The sequence below is a fragment of the Ambystoma mexicanum genome (genome assembly GCF_040938575.1).
Source record: "Ambystoma mexicanum isolate Mex_15411 chromosome 12 unlocalized genomic scaffold, UKY_AmexF1_1 Mex_chr12_unloc.1, whole genome shotgun sequence".
Taxonomy (NCBI): Eukaryota; Metazoa; Chordata; class Amphibia; order Caudata; family Ambystomatidae; genus Ambystoma; species Ambystoma mexicanum.
Window position 1 is genome coordinate 5,465,429 of NW_027182322.1, and position 23,711 is coordinate 5,489,139.

General features: G+C 46.9%; 1 non-coding gene across 1 annotated transcript; it reads left to right on the plus strand.

The window, feature by feature from the left end:
• Window positions 1-1,151: 1,151 nt before the first annotated feature.
• Window positions 1,152-1,223, plus strand: TRNAH-GUG (transfer RNA histidin (anticodon GUG)). The gene has a single exon. It is a non-coding gene; the product is annotated as a tRNA-His (tRNA).
• The last annotated feature ends 22,488 nt before the right edge of the window (window positions 1,224-23,711 follow it).

The window sequence follows — 23,711 nt, forward strand, 5'->3', positions numbered from 1 at the left end:
CGAGACAGGAAGGAGCGTTGGTCATGCATCCCTGCATGAGGGTGAGCCAGGGAGGAGATATGATCCCCGTATGAAGCCGAGAGAAGGAGGAGGCGTGAACGTGCATCCATGTATGCAGGCGAGAAGGGAAGGAGCATTGGTCATGCATCCCTGCATGAGGGTGAGACAGGGAGGAGATATGATCCCCGTATGAAGCCGAGAGAAGGAGGAGGCGTGAATGTGCATCCATGTATGTGGGCGAGACAGGAAGGAGCATTGGTCATGCATCCCTGCATGAGGGTGAGACAGGGAGGAGATATGATCCCCGTATGAAGCTGAGAGAAGGAGGAGGCGTGAATGTGCATCCATGTATGCGGGCGAGACGGGAAGGAGCATTGGTCATGCATCCCTTCCTGAGGGTGAGACAGGGAGGAGATAAAATCCCTGTATGAAGCCGAGAGAACGAGGAGACATGAACGTGCATCCATGTATGCGGGCGAGAAGGGAAGGAGCATTGGTCATGCATCCCTGCATGAGGGTGAGACAGGGAGGAGATAAAATCCCTGTATGAAGCCAAGAGAACGAGGCGGCATGAACATGCATCCTTGTATGCAGGTGTGACATGGAGTCATCATGAACATGCATCCCTTTATAAGGACATAACATGGAGGACGCATGAACATGAATGCCTGAATTTTATGGTGGTGGCCTTCGGGTGATTTGGCACGTGCAATTGGTGAAGAGCACTTCTCCTGCGCAAAAAAATAAATGTACTATTAGCACCCCGGAGGGAGCCTCTGCACTTCTTATAGGGAGAAAACTCTGCAATGGAAGGGGACAGGGTCAATAACAGCTGTAAACTCTCACAAGACCATCACTGCTCTCACACTTTCCTGCTCTCAGGCTGGCGGGCCATTATCGGCCCTGGCTGCCGCACCATTGCCAGGATTGTGTAACTATATTATTTCTAATTGGCTCCACTTTGATGACTTTCATTTGGATTCTGACTTGATTATTGAGATCTTAAATAAGTGACTGGGGATCAGGTGTCCACTTATTCTCATGGATAACATCACAACCAACCTTTAATTCAAACATGAGTCATGACATCACAGATGGAGTACAGCTTATGATAGAGGTGGAACGTCACATTGTAACAGCCAAAGTAGCTCGCCGTGATCGTATAGTGGTTAGTACTCTGCGTTGTGGCCGCAGCAACCTCGGTTCGAATCCGAGTCACGGCATTGCGGTGAGGCAATGTCACGGCAGTTGGGCAGATATTTTAGAATTTCCATTAATACATTGGCAATCTCTGTGGAGGACTGAAACAATTCGATATGTCCTGTTACTGTTATGAACCTTTTGTTTCTTTAATGCTCTTTGCACACTTTTTCATCGGGTGACTGTAATGTATTTCAACCAAATCTAATTAAGAGCGCATTATGTAGTGACATTTGCAGTACATGAAACATTATAACACTGCCATTTACGTCAATAACCACTAGCTTGATTAAGACATATGTATTGCAGCGACAGTATTTCCCAGTTACAAATGGGAATAAAAACAACATCCGCGAGGGATTGAACCAACGACATTTAACTGATGTTGCCAATGGAGCGCGTTACAGAGAGCGCGAGGTCCCGCCTTTACAGTCACACGCTGATGATAATACAGATGTTTAAATAAACAGGCATATCTGTGGACTTGTGGTCTTTCTACATTGGGACTCATAGTCTAGTCCTAGGCTATTGTAGGCACTGGCGTATCTTTTAGTGGAATGAGAGGCATTCTGTAGTCGCGTGAAAGGACCTTTCAAGTCAATCTGATCTGTATTGTCCTGTGAAAAAAAGCGTTCTTAGACACAGTGAGGAGTTTTTGGGGATAATGGGAAAATCATTTCCAACTAAATGACAGGAATTTCTTAGTCCAATCATGAGGTGTGCTAGGCTTTTTTATACTGTGGCGGAAAGAGAGAGAGTATAACAGTCATTATAAATAAAGGGCCAAGGAAGTGACAGTTTATGGAAGGAACAATTTGCACATAGTTTTAGAATGTGGTCAGGAGGAGGACAATGTGCTTACACATATGAAACATTAGAAGGTAGACATTATGGAAGCACATATATTTCTTTATTTTTATTGTATTTGGGGAGAGGGGGTTAATATAGCACGTCCAATGTGGAAAAGTGCTTTCCATAGCACCTTGCAGGTGGGCGACATCTAGAGCTGTGCAGTAGCCACCCATGCCCCAGACGTCAAAGAGAACAAGAAGTTACACATGTTGGAAGTGAGGGTGAGCCATTGAGGAGATATGATCCCCGTATGAAGCCGAGAGAAGGAGGAGGCGTGAACGTGCATCCATGTATGCAGGCGAGAAGGGAAGGAGCATTGGTCATGCATCCCTGCATGAGGGTGAGACAGGGAGGAGATATGATCCCTGTATGAAGCCGAGAGAAGGAGGAGGCGTGAACGTGCATCCATGTATGCGGGCGAGACAGGAAGGAGCGTTGGTCATGCATCCCTGCATGAGGGTGAGACAGGGAGGAGATATGATCCCCGTATGAAGCCGAGAGAAGGAGGAGGCGTGAACGTGCATCCATGTATGCAGGCGAGAAGGGAAGGAGCATTGGTCATGCATCCCTGCATGAGGGTGAGACAGGGAGGAGATATGATCCCCGTATGAAGCCGAGAGAAGGAGGAGGCGTGAACGTGCATCCATGTATGCGGGCGAGACAGGAAGGAGCATTGGTCATGCATCCCTGCATGAGGGTGAGACAGGGAGGAGATATGATCCCCGTATGAAGCCGAGAGAAGGAGGAGGCGTGAACGTGCATCCATGTATGCGGGCGAGACAGGAAGGAGCATTGGTCATGCATCCCTGCATGAGGGTGAGACAGGGAGGAGATATGATCCCCGTATGAAGCCGAGAGAAGGAGGAGGCGTGAACGTGCATCCATGTATGCGGGCGAGACAGGAAGGAGCATTGGTCATGAATCCCCGCATGAGGGTGAGACAGGGAGGAGATATGATCCCCGTATGAAGCCGAGAGAAGGAGGAGGCGTGAACGTGCATTCATGTATGCAGGCGAGAAGGGAAGGAGCGTTGGTCATGCATCCCTGCATGAGGGTGAGACAGCTAGGAGATATGATCCCCGTATGAAGCCGAGAGAAGGAGGAGGGGTGAACGTGCATCCATGTATGGAGGCGAGAAGGGAAGGAGCATTGGTCATGCATCCCTGCATGAGGGTGAGACAGGGAGGAGATATGATCCCCGTATGAAGCCGAGAGAAGGAGGAGGCGTGAACGTGCATCCATGTATGCGGGCGAGACGGGAAGGAGCATTGGTCATGCATCCCTTCCTGAGGGTGAGACAGGGAGGAGATAAAATCCCTGTATGAAGCCGAGAGAACGAGGAGACATGAACGTGCATCCATGTATGCGGGCGAGAAGGGAAGGAGCATTGGTCATGCATCCCTGCATGAGGGTGAGACAGGGAGGAGATAAAATCCCTGTATGAAGCCAAGAGAACGAGGTGGCATGAACATGCATCCTTGTATGCAGGTGTGACATGGAGTCATCATGAACATGCATCCCTTTATAAGGACATAACATGGAGGACGCATGAACATGAATGCCTGAATTTTATGGTGGTGGCCTTCGGGTGATTTGGCACGTGCAATTGGTGAAGAGCACTTCTCCTGCGCAAAAAAATAAATTTACTATTAGCACCCCGGAGGGAGCCTCTGCACTTCTTATAGGGAGAAAACTCTGCAATGGAAGGGGACAGGGTCAATAACAGCTGTAAACTCTCACAAGACCATCACTGCTCTCACACTTTCCTGCTCTCAGGCTGGCGGGCCATTATCGGCCCTGGCTGCCGCACCATTGCCAGGTTTGTGTAACTATATTATTTCTAATTGGCTCCACTTTGATGACTTTCATTTGGATTCTGACTTGATTATTGAGATCTTAAATAAGTGACTGGGGATCAGGTGTCCACTTATTCTCATGGATAACATCACAACCAACCTTTAATTCAAACATGAGTCATGACATCAAAGATGGAGTACAGCTTATGATAGAGGTGGAACGTCACATTGTAGCAGCCCAAGTAGCTCGCCGTGATCTTATAGTGGTTAGTACTCTGCGTTGTGGCCGCAGCAACCTCGGTTCGAATCCGAGTCACGGCATTGCGGATATTTTACAATTTCCATTAATACATTGGCAATCTCTGTGGAGGACTGAAACAATTCGATATGTCCTGTTACTGTTATGAACCTTTTGTTTCTTTAATGCTCTTTGCACACTTTTTCATCGGGTGACTGTAATGTATTTCAACCAAATCTAATTAAGAGCGCATTATGTGGTGACATTTGCAGTACATGAAACATTATAACACTGCCATTTACGTCAATAACCACTAGCTTGATTAAGACATATGTATTGCAGCGACAGTATTTCCCAGTTACAAATGGGAATAAAAACAACATCCGCGAGGGATTGAACCAACGACATTTAACTGATGTTGCCAATGGAGAGCGTTACAGAGAGCGCGAGGTCCCGCCTTTACAGTCACACGCTGATGATAATACAGATGTTTAAATAAACAGGCATATCTGTGGACTTGTGGTCTTTCTACATTGGGACTCATAGTCTAGTCCTAGGCTATTGTAGGCACTGGCGTATCTTTTAGTGGAATGAGAGGCATTCTGTAGTCGCGTGAAAGGACCTTTCAAGTCAATCTGATCTGTATTGTCCTGTGAAAAAAAGCGTTCTTAGACACAGTGAGGAGTTTTTGGGGATAATGGGAAAATCATTCCCAACTAAATGACAGGAATTTCTTAGTCCAATCATGAGGTGTGCTAGGCTTTTTTATACTGTGGCGGAAAGAGAGAGAGTATAACAGTCATTATAAATAAAGGGCCAAGGAAGTGACAGTTTATGGAAGGAACAATTTGCACATAGTTTTAGAATGTGGTCAGGAGGAGGACAATGTGCTTACACATATGAAACATTAGAAGGTAGACATTATGGAAGCACATATATTTCTTTATTTTTATTGTATTTGGGGAGAGGGGGTTAATATAGCACGTCCAATGTGGAAAAGTGCTTTCCATAGCACCTTGCAGGTGGGCGACATCTAGAGCTGTGCAGTAGCCACCCATGCCCCAGACGTCAAAGTGAACAAGAAGTTACACATGTTGGAAGTGAGGGTGAGACATTGAGGAGATATGATCCCCGTATGAAGCCGAGAGAAGGAGGAGGCGTGAACGTGCATCCATGTATGCAGGCGAGAAGGGAAGGAGCATTGGTCATGCATCCCTGCATGAGGGTGAGTCAGGGAGGAGATATGATCCCCGTATGAAGCCGAGAGAAGGAGGAGGCGTGAACGTGCATCCATGTATGCGGGCGAGACAGGAAGGAGCATTGGTCATGCATCCCTGCATGAGGGTGAGACAGGGAGGAGATATGATCCCCGTATGAAGCCGAGAGAAGGAGGAGGCGTGAACGTGCATCCATGTATGCGGGCGAGACAGGAAGGAGCATTGGTCATGAATCCCCGCATGAGGGTGAGACAGGGAGGAGATATGATCCCCGTATGAAGCCGAGAGAAGGAGGAGGCGTGAACGTGCATTCATGTATGCAGGCGAGAAGGGAAGGAGCGTTGGTCATGCATCCCTGCATGAGGGTGAGACAGGGAGGAGATATGATCCCCGTATGAAGCCGAGAGAAGGAGGAGGGGTGAACGTGCATCCATGTATGGAGGCGAGAAGGGAAGGAGCATTGGTCATGCATCCCTGCATGAGGGTGAGACAGGGAGGAGATATGATCCCCGTATGAAGCCGAGAGAAGGAGGAGGCGTGAACGTGCATCCATGTATGCGGGCGAGACGGGAAGGAGCATTGGTCATGCATCCCTTCCTGAGGGTGAGACAGGGAGGAGATAAAATCCCTGTATGAAGCCGAGAGAACGAGGAGACATGAACGTGCATCCATGTATGCGGGCGAGAAGGGAAGGAGCATTGGTCATGCATCCCTGCATGAGGGTGAGACAGGGAGGAGATAAAATCCCTGTATGAAGCCAAGAGAACGAGGTGGCATGAACATGCATCCTTGTATGCAGGTGTGACATGGAGTCATCATGAACATGCATCCCTTTATAAGGACATAACATGGAGGACGCATGAACATGAATGCCTGAATTTTATGGTGGTGGCCTTCGGGTGATTTGGCACGTGCAATTGGTGAAGAGCACTTCTCCTGCGCAAAAAAATAAATTTACTATTAGCACCCCGGAGGGAGCCTCTGCACTTCTTATAGGGAGAAAACTCTGCAATGGAAGGGGACACGGTCAATAACAGCTGTAAACTCTCACAAGACCATCACTGCTCTCACACTTTCCTGCTCTCAGGCTGGCGGGCCATTATCGGCCCTGGCTGCCGCACCATTGCCAGGTTTGTGTAACTATATTATTTCTAATTGGCTCCACTTTGATGACTTTCATTTGGATTCTGACTTGATTATTGAGATCTTAAATAAGTGACTGGGGATCAGGTGTCCACTTATTCTCATGGATAACATCACAACCAACCTTTAATTCAAACATGAGTCATGACATCACAGATGGAGTACAGCTTATGATAGAGGTGGAACGTCACATTGTAGCAGCCCAAGTAGCTTGCCGTGATCGTATAGTGGTTAGTACTCTGCGTTGTGGCCGCAGCGACCTCGTTTCGAATCCGAGTCACGGCATTGCGGTGATTCAATGTCACGGCAGTGGGGCAGATATTTTAGAATTTCCATTAATACATTGGCAATCTCTGTGGAGGACTGAAACAATTCGATATGTCCTGTTACTGTTAGGAACCTTTTGTTTCTTTAATGCTCTTTGCACACTTTTTCATCGGGTGACTGTAATGTATTTCAACCAAATCTAATTAAGACCGCATTATGTGGTGACATTTGCAGTACATGAAACATTATAACACTGCAATTTACGTCAATAACCACTAGCTTGATTAAGACATATGTATTGCAGCGACAGTATTTCCCAGTTACAAATGGGAATAAAAACAACATCCGCGAGGGATTGAACCAACGACATTTAACTGATGTTGCCAATGGAGCGCATTACAGAGAGCGAGGTCCCGCCTTTACAGTCACACGCTGGTGATAATACAGATGTTTAAATAAACAGGCATATCTGTGGACTTGTGGTCTTTCTACATTGGGACTCATAGTCTAGTCCTAGGCTATTGTAGGCACTGGCGTATCTTTTAGTGGAGTGAGAGGCATTCTGTAGTCGCGTGAAAGGACCTTTCAAGTCAATCTGATCTGTATTGTCCTGTGAAAAAAAGCGTTCTTAGACACAGTGAGGAGTTTTTGGGGATAATGGGAAAATCGTTTCCAACTAAATGACAGGAATTTCTTAGTCCAATCATGAGGTGTGCTAGGCTTTTTTATACTGTGGCAGAAAGAGAGAGAGTATAACAGTCATTATAAATAAAGGGCCAAGGAAGTGACAGTTTATGGAAGGAACAATTTGCACATAGTTTTAGAATGTGGTCAGGAGGAGGACAATGTGCTTACACATATGAAACATTAGAAGGTAGACATTATGGAAGCACATATATTTCTTTATTTTTATTGTATTTGGGGAGAGGGGGTTAATATAGCACGTCCAATGTGGAAAAGTGCTTTCCATAGCACCTTGCAGGTGGGCGACATCTAGAGCTGTGCAGTAGCCACCCATGCCCCAGACGTCAAAGAGAACAAGAAGTTACACATGTTGGAAGTGAGGGTGAGACATTGAGGAGATATGATCCCCGTATGAAGCCGAGAAAAGGAGGAGGCGTGAACGTGCATCCATGTATGCAGGCGAGAAGGGAAGGAGCATTGGTCATGCATCCCTGCATGAGGGTGAGACAGGGAGGAGATATGATCCCCGTATGAAGCCGAGAGAAGGAGGAGGCGTGAACGTGCATCCATGTATGCGGGCGAGACAGGAAGGAGCGTTGGTCATGCATCCCTGCATGAGGGTGAGACAGGGAGGAGATATGATCCCCGTATGAAGCCGAGAGAAGGAGGAGGCGTGAACGTGCATCCATGTATGCAGGCGAGAAGGGAAGGAGCATTGGTCATGCATCCCTGCATGAGGGTGAGACAGGGAGGAGATATGATCCCCGTATGAAGCCGAGAGAAGGAGGAGGCGTGAACGTGCATCCATGTATGCGGGCGAGAAAGGAAGGAGCATTGGTCATGCATCCCTGCATGAGGGTGAGACAGGGAGGAGATATGATCCCCGTATGAAGCCGAGAGAAGGAGGAGGCGTGAATGTGCATCCATGTATGCGGGCAAGACGGGAAGGAGCATTGGTCATGCATCCCTTCCTGAGGGTGAGACAGGGAGGAGATAAAATCCCTGTATGAAGCCGAGAGAACGAGGAGACATGAACGTGCATCCATGTATGCGGGCGAGAAGGGAAGGAGCATTGGTCATGCATCCCTGCATGAGGGTGAGACAGGGAGGAGATAAAATCCCTGTATGAAGCCAAGAGAACGAGGCGGCATGAACATGCATCCTTGTATGCAGGTGTGACATGGAGTCATCATGAACATGCATCCCTTTATAAGGACATAACATGGAGGACGCATGAACATGAATGCCTGAATTTTATGGTGGTGGCCTTCGGGTGATTTGGCACGTGCAATTGGTGAAGAGCACTTCTCCTGCGCAAAAATATTAATGTACTATTAGCACCCCGGAGGGAGCCTCTGCACTTCTTATAGGGAGAAAACTCTGCAATGGAAGGGGACAGGGTCAATAACAGCTGTAAACTCTCACAAGACCATCACTGCTCTCACACTTTCCTGCTCTCAGGCTGGCGGGCCATTATCGGCCCTGGCTGCCGCACCATTGCCAGGTTTGTGTAACTATATTATTTCTAATTGGCTCCACTTTGATGACTTTCATTTGGATTCTGACTTGATTATTGAGATCTTAAATAAGTGACTGGGGATCAGGTGTCCACTTATTCTCATGGATAACATCACAACCAACCTTTAATTGAAACATGAGTCATGACATCACAGATGGAGTACAGCTTATGATAGAGGTGGAACGTCACATTGTAGCAGCCCAAGTAGCTTGCCGTGATCGTATAGTGGTTAGTACTCTGCGTTGTGGCCGCAGCGACCTCGTTTCGAATCCGAGTCACGGCATTGCGGTGATTCAATGTCACGGCAGTTGGGCAGATATTTTAGAATTTCCATTAATACATTGGCAATCTCTGTGGAGGACTGAAACAATTCGATATGTCCTGTTACTGTTATGAACCTTTTGTTTCTTTAATGCTCTTTGCACACTTTTTCATCGGGTGACTGTAATGTATTTCAACCAAATCTAATTAATTGCGCATTATGTGGTGACATTTGCAGTACATGAAACATTATAACACTGCCATTTACGTCAATAACCACTAGTTTGATTAAGACATATGTATTGCAGCGACAGTATTTCCCAGTTACAAATGGGAATAAAAACAACATCCGCGAGGGATTGAACCAACGACATTTAACTGATGTTGCCAATGGAGCGCGTTACAGAGAGCGCGAGGTCCCGCCTTTACAGTCACACGCTGATGATAATACAGATGTTTAAATAAACAGGCATATCTGTGGACTTGTGGTCTTTCTACATTGGGACTCATAGTCTAGTCCTAGGCTATTGTAGGCACTGGCGTATCTTTTAGTGGAGTGAGAGGCATTCTGTAGTCGCGTGAAAGGACCTTTCAAGTCAATCTGATCTGTATTGTCCTGTGAAAAAAAGCGTTCTTAGACACAGTGAGGAGTTTTTGGGGATAATGGGAAAATCGTTTCCAACTAAATGACAGGAATTTCTTAGTCCAATCATGAGGTGTGCTAGGCTTTTTTATACTGTGGCAGAAAGAGAGAGAGTATAACAGTCATTATAAATAAAGGGCCAAGGAAGTGACAGTTTATGGAAGGAACAAGGTGCACATAGTTTTAGAATGTGGTCAGGAGGAGGACAATGTGCTTACACATATGAAACATTAGAAGGTAGACATTATGGAAGCACATATATTTCTTTATTTTTATTGTATTTGGGGAGAGGGGGTTAATATAGCACGTCCAATGTGGAAAAGTGCTTTCCATAGCACCTTGCAGGTGGGCGACATCTAGAGCTGTGCAGTAGCCACCCATGCCCCAGACGTGAAAGAGAACAAGAAGTTACACATGTTGGAAGTGAGGGTGAGACATTGAGGAGATATGATCCCCGTATGAAGCCGAGAAAAGGAGGAGGCGTGAACGTGCATCCATGTATGCAGGCGAGAAGGGAAGGAGCATTGGTCATGCATCCCTGCATGAGGGTGAGACAGGGAGGAGATATGATCCCCGTATGAAGCCGAGAGAAGGAGGAGGCGTGAACGTGCATCCATGTATGCGGGCGAGACAGGAAGGAGCATTGGTCATGCATCCCTGCATGAGGGTGAGACAGGGAGGAGATATGATCCCCGTATGAAGCCTAGAGAAGGAGGAGGCGTGAACGTGCATCCATGTATGCGGGCGAGACAGGAAGGAGCATTGGTCATGCATCCCCGCATGAGGGTGAGACAGGGAGGAGATATGATCCCCGTATGAAGCCGAGAGAAGGAGGAGGCGTGAACGTGCATCCATGTATGCAGGCGAGAAGGGAAGGAGCATTGGTCATGCATCCCTGCATGAGGGTGAGACAGGGAGGAGATATGATCCCCGTATGAAGCCGAGAGAAGGAGGAGGCGTGAACGTGCATCCATGTATGCGGGCGAGACAGGAAGGAGCATTGGTCATGCATCCCTGCATGAGGGTGAGACAGGGAGGAGATATGATCCCCGTATGAAGCCGAGAGAAGGAGGAGTCGTGAACGTGCATCCATGTATGCGGGCGAGACGGGAAGGAGCATTGGTCATGCATCCCTTCCTGAGGGTGAGACAGGGAGGAGATAATATCCCCGTATGAAGCCGAGAGAACGAGGAGACACGAACGTGCATCCATGTATGCGGGCGAGAAGGGAAGGAGCATTGGTCATGCATCCCTGCATGAGGGTGAGACAGGGAGGAGATAAAATCCCTGTATGAAGCCAAGAGAACGAGGCGGCATGAACATGCATCCTTGTATGCAGGTGTGACATGGAGTCATCATGAACATGCATCCCTTTATAAGGACATAACATGGAGGACGCATGAACATGAATGCCTGAATTTTATGGTGGTGGCCTTCGGGTATTTTGGCACGTGCAATTGGTGAAGAGCACTTCTCCTGCGCAAAAAAATAAATTTACTATTAGCACCCCGGAGGGAGCCTCTGCACTTCTTATAGGGAGAAAACTCTGCAATGGAAGGGGACAGGGTCAATAACAGTTGTAAACTCTCACAAGACCATCACTGCTCTCACACTTTCCTGCTCTCAGGCTGGCGGGCCATTATCGGCCCTGGCTGCCGCACCATTGCCAGGTTTGTGTAACTATATTATTTCTAATTGGCTCCACTTTGATGACTTTCATTTGGATTCTGACTTGATTATTGAGATCTTAAATAAGTGACTGGGGATCAGGTGTCCACTTATTCTCATGGATAACATCACAACCAACCTTTAATTCAAACATGAGTCATGACATCACAGATGGAGTACAGCTTATGATAGAGGTGGAACGACACATTGTAGCAGCCCAAGTAGCTCGCTGTGATCGTATAGTGGTTAGTATTCTGCGTTGTGGCCGCAACCTCGGTTCGAATCCGAGTCACGGCATTGCGGTGAGGCAATGTCACGGCAGTTGGGCATATATTTTAGAATTTCCATTAATACATTGGCAATCTCTGTGGAGGACTGAAACAATTCGATATGTCCTGTTACTGTTATGAACCTTTTGTTTCTTTAATGCTCTTTGCACACTTTTTCATCGGGTGACTGTAATGTATTTCAACCAAATCTAATTAAGAGCGCATTATGTGGTGACATTTGCAGTACATGAAACATTATAACACTGCCATTTACGTCAATAACCACTAGCTTGATTAAGACATATGTATTGCAGCGACAGTATTTCCCAGTTACAAATGGGAATAAAAACAACATCCGCGAGGGATTGAACCAACGACATTTAACTGATGTTGCCAATGGAGCGCGTTACAGAGAGCGCGAGGTCCCACCATTACAGACACACGCTGATGATAATACAGATGTTTAAATAAACAGGCATATCTGTGGACTTGTGGTCTTTCTACATTGGGACTCATAGTCTAGTCCTAGGCTATTGTAGGCACTGGCGTATCTTTTAGTGGAATGAGAGGCATTCTGTAGTCGCGTGAAAGGACCTTTCAAGTCAATCTGATCTGTATTGTCCTGTGAAAAAAAGCGTTCTTAGACACAGTGAGGAGTTTTTGGGGATAATGGGAAAATCATTTCCAACTAAATGACAGGAATTTCTTAGTCCAATCATGAGGTGTGCTAGGCTTTTTTATACTGTGGCGGAAAGAGAGAGAGTATAACAGTCATTATAAATAAAGGGCCAAGGAAGTGACAGTTTATGGAAGGAACAATTTGCACATAGTTTTAGAATGTGGTCAGGAGGAGGACAATGTGCTTACACATATGAAACATTAGAAGGTAGACATTATGGAAGCACATATATTTCTTTATTTTTATTGTATTTGGGGAGAGGGGGTAATATAGCACGTCCAATGTGGAAAAGTGCTTTCCATAGCACCTTGCAGGTGGGCGACATCTAGAGCTGTGCAGTAGCCACCCATGCCCCAGACGTCAAAGAGAACAAGAAGTTACACATGTTGGAAGTGAGGGTGAGACATTGAGGAGATATGATCCCCGTATGAAGCCGAGAGAAGGAGGAGGCGTGAACGTGCATCCATGTATGCAGGCGAGAAGGGAAGGAGCATTGGTCATGCATACCTGCATGAGGGTGAGACAGGGAGGAGATATGATCCCCGTATGAAGCCGAGAGAAGGAGGAGGCGTGAACGTGCATCCATGTATGCGGGCGAGACAGGAAGGAGCATTGGTCATGCATCCCTGCATGAGGGTGAGACAGGGAGGAGATATGATCCCGTATGAAGCCGAGAGAAGGAGGAGGCGTGAACGTGCATCCATGTATGCGGGCGAGACAGGAAGGAGCATTGGTCATGCATCCCCGCATGAGGGTGAGACAGGTAGGAGATATGATCCCCGTATGAAGCCGAGAGAAGGAGGAGGCGTGAACGTGCATCCATGTATGCAGGCGAGAAGGGAAGGAGCATTGGTCATGCATCCCTGCATGAGGGTGAGACAGTGAGGAGATATGATCCCCGTATGAAGCCGAGAGAAGGAGGAGGCGTGAACGTGCATCCATGTATGCGGGCGAGACAGGAAGGTGCGTTGGTCATGCATCCCTGCATGAGGGTGAGACAGGGAGGAGATATGATCCCTGTATGAAGCCGAGAGAAGGAGGAGGCGTGAACGTGCATCCATGTATGCAGGCGATAAGGGAAGGAGCATTGGTCATGCATCCCTGCATGAGGGTGAGACAGGGTGGAGATATGATCCCCGTATGAAGCCGAGAGAAGGAGGAGGCGTGAACGTGCATCCATGTATGCGGGCGAGACAGGAAGGAGCATTGGTCATGCATCCCTGCATGAGGGTGAGACAGGGAGGAGATATGATCCCCGTATGAAGCCGAGAGAAGGAGGAGGCGTGAACGTGCATCCATGTATGCGGGCGAGACGGGAAGGAGCATTGGTCATGCATCCCTGCATGAGGGTGAGACAGGGAGGAGATAAAATCCCTGTATGAAGCCAAGAGAACGAGGCGGCATGAACATGCTTCCTTGTATGCAGGTGTGACATGGAGTCATCATGAACATGCATCCCTTTATAAGGACATAACATGGAGGACGCATGAACATGAATGCCTGAATTTTATGGTGGTGGCCTTCGGGTGATTTGGCACGTGCAATTGGTGAAGAGCACTTCTCCTGTGCAAAAAAATAAATTTATTATTAGCACCCCAGAGGGAGCCTCTGCACTTCTTATAGGGAGAAAACTCTGCAATGGAAGGGGACAGGGTCAATAACAGCTGTAAACTCTCACAAGACCATCACTGCTCTCACACGTTCCTGCTCTCAGGCTGGCGGGCCATTATCGGCCCTGGCTGCCGCACCATTGCCAGGTTTGTGTAACTATATTATTTCTAATTGGCTCCACTTTGATGACTTTCATTTGGATTCTGACTTGATTATTGAGATCTTAAATAAGTGACTGGGGATCAGGTGTCCACTTATTCTCATGGATAACATCACAACCAACCTTTAATTCAAACATGAGTCATGACATCACAGATGGAGTACAGCTTATGATAGAGGTGGAACGTCACATTGTAGCAGCCCAAGTAGCTCGCTGTGATCGTATAGTGGTTAGTATTCTGCGTTGTGGCCGCAACCTCGGTTCGAATCCGAGTCACGGCATTGCGGTGAGGCAATGTCACGGCAGTTGGGCAGATATTTTAGAATTTCCATTAATACATTGGCAATCTCTGTGGAGGACTGAAACAATTCGATATGTCCTGTTACTGTTATGAACCTTTTGTTTCTTTAATGCTCTTTGCACACTTTTTCATCGGGTGACTGTAATGTATTTCAACCAAATCTAATTAAGAGCGCATTATGTGGTGACATTTGCAGTACATGAAACATTATAACACTGCCATTTACGTCAATAACCACTAGCTTGATTAAGACATATGTATTGCAGCGACAGTATTTCCCAGTTACAAATGGGAATAAAAACAACATCCGCGAGGGATTGAACCAACGACATTTAACTGATGTTGCCAATGGAGCGCGTTACAGAGAGCGCGAGGTCCCACCTTTACAGACACACGCTGATGATAATACAGATGTTTAAATAAACAGGCATATCTGTGGACTTGTGGTCTTTCTACATTGGGACGCATAGTCTAGTCCTAGGCTATTGTAGGCACTGGCGTATCTTTTAGTGGAATGAGAGGCATTCTGTAGTCGCGTGAAAGGACCTTTCAAGTCAATCTGATCTGTATTGTCCTGTGAAAAAAAGCGTTCTTAGACACAGTGAGGAGTTTTTGGGGATAATGGGAAAATCATTTCCAACTAAATGACAGGAATTTCTTAGTCCAATCATGAGGTGTGCTAGGCTTTTTTATACTGTGGCGGAAAGAGAGAGAGTATAACAGTCATTATAAATAAAGGGCCAAGGAAGTGACAGTTTATGGAAAGAACAATTTGCACATAGTTTTAGAATGTGGTCAGGAGGAGGACAATGTGCTTACACATATGAAACATTAGAAGGTAGACATTATGGAAGCACATATATTTCTTTATTTTTATTGTATTTGGGGAGAGGGGGTAATATAGCACGTCCAATGTGGAAAAGTGCTTTCCATAGCACCTTGCAGGTGGGCGACATCTAGAGCTGTGCAGTAGCCACCCATGCCCCAGACGTCAAAGAGAACAAGAAGTTACACATGTTGGAAGTGAGGGTGAGACATTGAGGAGATATGATCCCCGTATGAAGCCGAGAGAAGGAGGAGGCGTGAACGTGCATCCATGTATGCAGGCGAGAAGGGAAGGAGCATTGGTCATGCATCCCTGCATGAGGGTGAGACAGGGAGGAGATATGATCCCCGTATGAAGCCGAGAGAAGGAGGAGGCGTGAACGTGCATCCATGTATGCGGGCGAGACAGAAAGGAGCATTGGTCATGCATCCCTGCATGAGGGTGAGACAGGGAGGAGATATGATCCCCGTATGAAGCCGAGAGAAGGAGGAGGCGTGAACGTGCATCCATGTATGCAGGCGAGAAGGGAAGGAGCATTGGTCATGCATCCCTGCATGAGGGTGAGACAGGGAGGAGACATGATCCCCGTATGAAGCCGAGAGAAGGAGGAGGCGTGAACGTGCATCCATGTATGCGGGCGAGACAGGAAGGAGCATTGGTCATGCATCCCTGCATGAGGGTGAGACAGGGAGGAGATATGATCCCCGTATGAAGCCGAGAGAAGGAGAAGGCGTGAATGTGCATCCATGTATGCGGGCGAGACAGGAAGGAGCATTGGTCATGCATCCCTGCATGAGGGTGAGACAGGGAGGAGATATGATCCCCGTATGAAGCCGAGAGAAGGAGGAGGCGTGAACGTGCATCCATATATGCGGGCGAGACGGGAAGGAGCATTGGTCATGCATCCCTTCCTGAGGGTGAGACAGGGAGGAGATAAAATCCCCGTATGAAGCTGAGAGAACGAGGAGACATGAACGTGCATCCATGTATGCGGGCGAGAAGGGAAGGAGCATTGGTCATGCATCCCTGCATGAGGGTGAGACAGGGAGGAGATAAAATCCCTGTATGAAGCCAAGAGAACGAGGCGGCATGAACATGCATCCTTGTATGCAGGTGTGACATGGAGTCATCATGAACATGCATCCCTTTATAAGGACATAACATGGAGGACGCATGAACATGAATGCCTGAATTTTATGGTGGTGGCCTTCGGGTGATTTGGCACGTGCAATTGGTGAAGAGCACTTCTCCTGCGCAAAAAAATAAATTTACTATTAGCACCCCGGAGGGAGCCTCTGCACTTCTTATAGGGAGAAAACTCTGCAATGGAAGGGGACAGGGTCAATAACAGCTGTAAACTCTCACAAGACCATCACTGCTCTCACACTTTCCTGCTCTCAGGCTGGCGGGCCATTATCGGCCCTGGCTGCCGCACCATTGCCAGGTTTGTGTAACTATATTATTTCTAATTGGCTCCACTTTGATGACTTTCATTTGGATTCTGACTTGATTATTGAGATCTTAAATAAGTGACTGGGGATCAGGTGTCCACTTGTTCTCATGGATAACATCACAACCAACCTTTAATTCAAACATGAGTCATGACATCACAGATGGAGTACAGCTTATGATAGAGGTGGAACGTCACATCGTAGCAGCCCAAGTAGCTCGCCGTGATCTTATAGTGGTTAGTACTCTGTGTTGTGGCCGCAGCAACCTCGGTTCGAATCCGAGTCACAGCATTGCGGTGAGGCAATGTCACGGCAGTTGGGCAGATATTTTAGAATTTCCATTAATACATTGGCAATCTCTGTGGAGGACTGAAACAATTCGATATGTCCTGTTACTGTTATGAACCTTTTGTTTCTTTAATGCTCTTTGCACACTTTTTCATCGGGTGACTGTAATGTATTTCAACCAAATCTAATTAAGAGCGCATTATGTGGTGACATTTGCAGTACATGAAACATTATAACACTGCCATTTACGTCAATAACCACTAGCTTGATTAAGACATATGTATTGCAGCGACAGTATTTCCCAGTTACAAATGGGAATAAAAACAACATCCGCGAGGGATTCAACCAACGACATTTAACTGATGTTGCCAATGGAGCGCGTTACAGAGAGCGCGAGGTCCTGCCTTTACAGACACACGCTGATGATAATACAGATGTTTAAATAAACAGGCATATCTGTGGACTTGTGGTCTTTCTACATTGGGACTCATAGTCTAGTCCTAGGCTATTGTAGGCACTGGCGTATCTTTTAGTGGAATGAGAGGCATTCTGTAGTCGCGTGAAAGGACCTTTCAAGTCAATCTGATCTGTATTGTCCTGTGAAAAAAAGCGTTCTTAGACACAGTGAGGAGTTTTTGGGGATAATGGGAAAATCATTTCCAACTAAATGACAGGAATTTCTTAGTCCAATCATGAGGTGTGCTAGGCTTTTTTATACTGTGGCGGAAAGAGAGAGAGTATAACAGTCATTATAAATAAAGGTCCAAGGAAGTGACAGTTTATGGAAGGAACAATTTGCACATAGTTTTAGAATGTGGTCAGGAGGAGGACAATGTGCTTACACATATGAAACATTAGAAGGTAGACATTATGGAAGCACATATATTTCTTTATTTTTATTGTATTTGGGGAGAGGAGGTTAATATAGCACGTCCAATGTGGAAAAGTGCTTTCCATAGCACCTTGCAGGTGGGCGACATCTAGAGCTGTGCAGTAGCCACCCATGCCCCAGACCTCAAAGAGAACAAGAAGTTACACATGTTGGAAGTGAGGGTGAGACATTGAGGAGATATGATCCCCGTATGAAGCCGAGAGAAGGAGGAGGCGTGAACGTGCATCCATGTATGCAGGCGAGAAGGGAAGGAGCATTGGTCATGCATCCCTGCATGAGGGTGAGACAGGGAGGAGATATGATCCCCGTATGAAGCCGAGAGAAGGAGGAGGCGTGAACGTGCATCCATGTATGCGGGCGAGACAGGAAGGAGCATTGGTCATGCATCCCTGCATGAGGGTGAGACAGGGAGGAGATATGATCCCCGTATGAAGCCGAGAGAAGGAGGAGGCGTGAACGTGCATCCATGTATGCGGGCGAGACAGGAAGGAGCATTGGTCATGCATCCCTGCATGAGGGTGAGACAGGGAGGAGATATGATCCCCGTATGAAGCCGAGAGAAGGAGGAGGCGTGAATGTGCATCCATGTATGCGGCGAGACGGGAAGGAGCATTGGTCATGCATCCCTTCCTGAGGGTGAGACAGGGAGGAGATAAAATCCCCGTATGAAGTCGAGAGAACGAGGAGACATGAACGTGCATCCATGTATGCGGGCGAGAAGGGAAGGAGCATTGGTCATGCATCCCTGCATGAGGGTGAGACAGGGAGGAGATAAAATCCCTGTATGAAGCCAAGAGAACGAGGCGGCATGAACATGCATCCTTGTATGCAGGTGTGACATGGAGTCATCATGAACATGCATCCCTTTATAAGGACATAACATGGAGGACGCATGAACATGAATGCCTGAATTTTATGGTGGTGGCCTTCGGGTGATTTGGCACGTGCAATTGGTGAAGAGCACTTCTCCTGCGCAAAAAAATAAAAGTACTATTAGCACCCCAGAGGGAGCCTCTGCACTTCTTATAGGGAGAAAACTCTGCAATGGAAGAGGACAGGGTCAATAACAGCTGTAAACTCTCACAAGACCATCACTGCTCTCACACTTTCCTGCTCTCAGGCTGGCGGGCCATTATCGGCCCTGGCTGCCGCACCATTGCCAGGTTTGTGTAACTATATTATTTCTAATTGGCTCCACTTTGATGACTTTCATTTGGATTCTGACTTGATTATTGAGATCTTAAATAAGTGACTGGGGATCAGGTGTCCACTTATTCTCATAGATAACATCACAACCAACCTTTAATTCAAACATGAGTCATGACATCACAGATGGAGTACAGCTTATGATAGAGGTGGAACGTCACATTGTAGCAGCCCAAGTAGCTCGCCGTGATCGTATAGTGGTTAGTACTCTGCGTTGTGGCCGCAGCAACCTCGGTTCGCACGGCATTGCGGTGAGGCAATGTCACGGCAGTTGGGCAGATATTTTAGAATTTCCATTAATACATTGGCAATCTCTGTGGAGGACTGAAACAATTCGATATGTCCTGTTACTGTTATGAACCTTTTGTTTCTTTAATGCTCTTTGCACACTTTTTCATCGGATGACTGTAATGTATTTCAACCAAATCTAATTAAGAGCGCATTATGTGGTGACATTTGCAGTACATGAAACATTATAACACTGCCATTTACGTCAATAACCACTAGCTTGATTAAGACATATGTATTGCAGCGACAGTATTTCCCAGTTACAAATGGGAATAAAAACAACATCCGCGAGGGATTACACCAACGACATTTAACTGATGTTGCCAATGGAGCGCGTTACAGAGAGCGCGAGGTCCCGCCTTTACAGTCACACGCTGATGATAATACAGATGTTTAAATAAACAGACATATCTGTGGACTTGTGGTCTTTCTACATTGGGACTCATAGTCTAGTCCTAGGCTATTGTAGGCACTGGCCTATCTTTTAGTGGAATGAGAGGCATTCTGTAGTCGCGTGAAAGGACCTTTCAAGTCAATCTGATCTGTATTGTCCTGTGAAAAAAAGCGTTCTTAGACACAGTGAGGAGTTTTTGGGGATAATGGGAAAATCATTTCCAACTAAATGACAGGAATTTCTTAGTCCAATCATGAGGTGTGCTAGGCTTTTTTATACTGTGGCGGAAAGAGAGAGAGTATAACAGTCATTATAAATAAAGGGCCAAGGAAGTGACAGTTTATGGAAGGAACAATTTGCACATAGTTTTAGAATGTGGTCAGGAGGAGGACAATGTGCTTACACATATGAAACATTAGAAGGTAGACATTATGGAAGCACATATATTTCTTTATTTTTATTGTATTTGGGGAGAGGGGGTTAATATAGCACGTCCAATGTGGAAAAGTGCTTTCCATAGCACCTTGCAGGTGGGCGACATCTAGAGCTGTGCAGTAGCCACCCATGCCCCAGACGTCAAAGAGAACAAGAAGTTACACATGTTGGAAGTGAGGGTGAGACATTGAGGAGATATGATCCCCGTATGAAGTCGAGAGAAGGAGGAGGCGTGAACGTGCATCCATATATGCAGGCGAGAAGGGAAGGAGCGTTGGTCATGCATCCCTGCATGAGGGTGAGACAGGGAGGAGATATGATCCCCGTATGAAGCCGAGAGAAGGAGGAGGCGTGAACGTGCATCCATGTATGCGGGCGAGACAGGAAGGAGCGTTTGTCATGCATCCCTGCATGAGGGTGAGACAGGGAGGAGATATGATCCCCGTATGAAGCCGAGAGAAGGAGGAGGCGTGAACGTGCATCCATGTATGCAGGCGAGAAGGGAAGGAGCATTGGTCATGCATCCCTGCATGAGGGTGAGACAGGGAGGAGATATGATCCCCGTATGAAGCCGAGAGAAGGAGGAGGCGTGAACGTGCATCCATGTATGCGGGCGAGACAGGAAGGAGCATTGGTCATGCATCCCTGCATGAGGGTGAGACAGGGAGGAGATATGATCCCCGTATGAAGCCGAGAGAAGGAGGAGGCGTGAACGTGCATCCATGTATGCGGGCGAGACGGGAAGGAGCATTGGTCATGCATCCCTTCCTGAGGGTGAGACAGGGAGGAGATAAAATCCCCGTATGAAGCCGAGAGAACGAGAAGACATGAACGTGCATCCATGTATGCGGGCGAGAAGGGAAGGAGCATTGTTCATGCATCCCTGCATGAGTGTGAGACAGGGAGGAGATAAAATCCCTGTATGAAGCCAAGAGAACGAGGCGGCATGAACATGCATCCTTGTATGCAGGTGTGACATGGAGTCATCATGAACATGCATCCCTTTATAAGGACATAACATGGAGGACGCATGAACATGAATGCCTGAATTTTATGGTGGTGGCCTTCGGGTGATTTGGCACGTGCAATTGGCGAAGAGCACTTCTCCTGTGCAAAAAAATAAATTTACTATTAGCACCCCGGAGGGAGCCTCTGCACTTCTTATAGGGAGAAAACTCTGCAATGGAAGGGGACAGGGTCAATAACAGCTGTAAACTCTCACAAGACCATCACTGCTCTCACACTTTCCTGCTCTCAGGCTGGCGGGCCATTATCGGCCCTGGCTGCCGACCCATTGCCAGGTTTGTGTTACTATATTATTTCTAATTGGCTCCACTTTGATGACTTTCATTTGGATTCTGACTTGATTATTGAGATCTTAAATAAGTGACTGGGGATCAGGTGTCCACTTATTCTCATGGCTAACATCACAACCAACCTTTAATTCAAACATGAGTCATGACATCACAGATGGAGTACAGCTTATGATAGAGGTGGAACATCACATTGTAGCAGCCCAAGTAGCTCACCGTGATCGTATAGTGGTTAGTACTCTGCGTTGTGGCCGCAGCAACCTCGGTTCGAATCCGAGTCACGGCATTGCGGTGAGGCAATGTCACGGCAGTTGGGCAGATATTTTAGAATTTCCATTAATACATTGGCAATCTCTGTGGAGGACTGAAACAATTCGATTTGTCCTGTTACTGTTATGAACCTTTTGTTTCTTTAATGCTCTTTGCACACTTTTTCATCGGGTGATTGTAATGTATTTCAACCAAATCTAATTAAGAGCGCATTATGTGGTGACATTTGCAGTACATGAAACATTATAACACTGCCATTTACGTCAATAACCACTAGCTTGATTAAGACATATGTATTGCAGCGACAGTATTTCCCAGTTACAAATGGGAATAAAAACAACATCCGCGAGGGATTGAACCAACGACATTTAACTGATGTTGCCAATGGAGCGCGTTACAGAGAGCGCGAGGTCCCGCCTTTACAGTCACACGCTGATGATAATACAGATGTTTAAATAAACAGGCATATCTGTGGACTTGTGGTCTTTCTACATTGGGACTCATAGTCTAGTCCTAGGCTATTGTAGGCAAAGGCGTATCTTTTAGTGGAATGAGAGGCATTCTGTAGTCGCGTGAAAGGACCTTTCAAGTCAATCTGATCTGTATTGTCCTGTGAAAAAAAGCGTTCTTAGACACAGTGAGGAGTTTTTGGGGATAATGGGAAAATCATTTCCAACTAAATGACAGGAATTTCTTAGTCCAATCATGAGGTGTGCTAGGCTTTTTTATACTGTGGCGGAAAGAGAGAGAGTATAACAGTCATTATAAATAAAGGGCCAAGGAAGTGACAGTTTATGGAAGGAACAATTTGCACATAGTTTTAGAATGTGGTCAGGAGGAGGACAATGTGCTTACACATATGAAACATTAGAAGGTAGACATTATGGAAGCACATATATTTCTTTATTTTTATTGTATTTGGGGAGAGGGGGTTAATATAGCACGTCCAATGTGGAAAAGTGCTTTCCATAGCACCTTGCAGGTGGGCGACATCTAGAGCTGTGCAGTAGCCACCCATGCCCCAGACGTCAAAGAGAACAAGAAGTTACACATGTTGGAAGTGAGGGTGAGACATTGAGGAGATATGATCCCCGTATGAAGCCGAGAGAAGGAGGAGGCGTGAACGTGCATCCATGTATGCAGGCGAGAAGGGAAGGAGCATTGGTCATGCATCCCTGAATGAGGGTGAGACAGGGAGGAGATATGATCCCCTTATGAAGCCGAGAGAAGGAGGAGGTGTGAACGTGCATCCATGTATGCGGGCGAGACAGGAAGGAGCGTTGGTCATGCATCCCTGCATGAGGGTGAGACAGGGAGGAGATATAATCCCCGTATGAAGCCGAGAGAAGGAGGAGGCGTGAACGTGCATCCATGTATGCAGGCGAGAAGGGAAGGAGCATTGGTCATGCATCCCTGCATGAGGGTGAGACAGGGAGGAGATATGATCCCCGTATGAAGCCGAGAGAAGGAGGAGGCGTGAACGTGCATCCATGTATGCGGGCGATACAGGAAGGAGCATTGGTCATGCATCCCTGCATGAGGGTGAGACAGGGAGGAGATATGATCCCCGTATGAAGCCGAGAGAAGGAGGAGGCGTGAATGTGCATCCATGTATGCGGGCGAGACGGGAAGGAGCATTGGTCATGCATTCCTTTCAGAGGGTGAGACAGGGAGGAGATAAAATCCCTGTATGAAGCCGAGAGAACGAGGAGACATGAACGTGCATCCATGTATGCGGGCGAGAAGGGAAGGAGCATTGGTCATGCATCCCTGCATGAGGGTGAGACAGGGAGGAGATAAAATCCCTGTATGAAGCCAAGAGAACGAGGCGGCATGAACA